Below are 2,509 nucleotides of genomic sequence, written 5' to 3'. Positions count from 1 at the left end.
CGCGACGCGTGATGCGACTCGCGAAGCGATGCGTGGTCAGGCTCGGTCCACTTGGACTCCGCGCGGGCAGCTTCGGTCAGCCCCGGTCAGGGCGGGCAGCGGGTCATTCCGTGTCATTTTCGGGTTTCCAGGTCAACCCGAACCCGACCCGGTTTTTCAAACGGGTTGAAAACTCGAACCCGAACCCGACCCGGTCCGGGTTCGGGTTGACCTGAACCCGACCTGATCCGGGTTCGGGTTGACCCGAACCCAAAATTTTCGGGTCGGGTCCGGGTCGAGTTTTCGTGTCGTGTCAAATATTGACAGCCCTACATCGCATGTTCTTCGCCTCGCCAGATCAAGTAGTCGCAGCGAAACTGTGCTAGAAGTGATAAGGTAGGGATATGCTTGAAACTCTGCTTCAATGACGCATTTTTCTTCCGCGTGTAAGGCTCTTCGACAAAACCGTCGCAACCAGGTGCATCATTTTGAAAATCTAATCTTTCATCCACAATGTGAATTGCATTTATTAATATATTTTGAAAACCTAACCTATGAACAAGTAAGACCGACGTCTAATACAACATAAATTTTTTTTCTGTGACAAACAGATGCATTTTTCTGCGACAAACACAATCTCGGGTAATGGTGTCTACATTCTAGTGTACATTCTAATCCGTTGATTTAATTTTTTACTGTTGCTAAATCCCAATTTATTCACATAAACTGAGATGAATATAAGTAATTTTTGCTTCATTCTCATCAAATTTGGTGGATATTGGAGTAAAGTGCACAGTCAGAGTCGAACAAAGCATGTGAGTGGAAAGCATAAAACCTTAAAGCTTCAGATAGATGAAACCAATTTAATGTTGCAAAAAGGACGAGTTCAAGCACTTTGTCATTGGATACGGGGTCAACCATTCGACTTACTCTATCATGTTAATGGGACATCACTTAAGAATTACAAATTGATTTTAACTGATGCAGATGTAGTTGACATGCTTAGCGGTTCTTATGAAAGGAATAAAATTGAGGTGACGGTTACAATGAAATATCTCGAAGAAGATATATCCCAATCAAAAAACAATCAAACTAAAATAGACAAACAGTTGACTAAAATGCATCAATTCAGCTCGATGATTGGAGAAGATATTGGTATTGTCGTAGATGATTTGTGCAATGATTTCTTTATACCCCAAATTGATGAGGCAAACAGTCTTTTTGTTGGTTCACTGTTTCAAAATGCCCAAAGTTTGAAGCAAGCAGTTCGGTCTGATGCAAATTTTAAGAATTATGCTATAAAGATTAAGGCTAGTGACAAATCCATAGTTATAGTTACTTGGGAATACAGAGGTTGTCCATGGAGAGTACGTGCATCATTGTCTCGTGATGGTCACTCCTTTGAAGTTAGAAAAATAAAATCAACACATTTATGCCCTGGGGTTAATAGAGTCGGAAACAAGCAAGCTACAACTAGTTGGATGGCTCATGAAATCAAGAACATTGTCAAGAGAACTCCTGATATCACACCAAAAGAAATTAGCAATAACTTGGAGAAAACTTACGGGTTATCATTGCCATATATGAAAATTTGGAAATGAAGAGAGTCGGCAAGAGATGTAATGTTTGGTTTTGTCGATAATAACTACATGTGGGTGCCTATGCTGAGGTCAGAGTTAATCAACAGGGATCCTGGCTCTCACATTAAATACATATGTGAAAGCAAAGGAAATGCATTTAATATGTTCTTTGTTAGCTTCAAAGTATGTATTGATGTTTTCATTGTTGGACGTAGATTCTTAATTGGGGTTGATGCTTGCCACCTCAAATCAAAGTATCTTGGTGTATTGCTATCCGCAAATTGTTTGGATGGAAACAATGGTTTGTACACAATAACATATGGTTTGGACGGTATCAAACACTTATAACCTAAATGTTTTGCATATGAAACTTGAAGAGATCTTCAAAATCAGTCCACAAGTATACTCGTATTTGAATAATTTGTCATGCAAGTGGTCTAAGGCGACATTTTCAAAGCACATTAAAAATCACTCCAATACAAACAACATGTCAGAATCATTTAATGTATGGGTTGAAGAAGCTAGAACTAAGCCAGTCGTTGATTTGGTTGACATGATTAGGGCAAAGATTACGGAACAACAATCGCAAGGAAATCTAATTTCCTCCTCTTGGAGAGGTCAACTAGTTCCTCATGTGGAAGAGTACATCAGGGACATCACAACTAGGAAAGAGCATTTTATAATTCGCCAGTCAACATTGAGTAGAGCTGAAGTTGAGGATCTTCATGAAAGGCACGCGGTTGACCTAGAAAAGAAGGATATTTAATAACAAAATCAAGTACATTAGATTTTCTTCGTAACATTCTAAGTTACATTCATTTGCAACTACAAGTCTTCGATATCGAATTGACGACAATAACAACAACAAGTAAAATCATGATAACCAATAAGAATTTATTTTGAAGCAACTCAAATGTAACTAAAACTGCAAGCTTGAAATGACCTTCTGA

The sequence above is a fragment of the Dendrobium catenatum genome, unplaced genomic scaffold, assembly GCF_001605985.2.
Source record: "Dendrobium catenatum unplaced genomic scaffold, ASM160598v2 original_scaffold_4309, whole genome shotgun sequence".
Classification (NCBI taxonomy): Eukaryota; Viridiplantae; Streptophyta; class Magnoliopsida; order Asparagales; family Orchidaceae; genus Dendrobium; species Dendrobium catenatum.
This window is presented reverse-complemented; position numbering follows the sequence as displayed.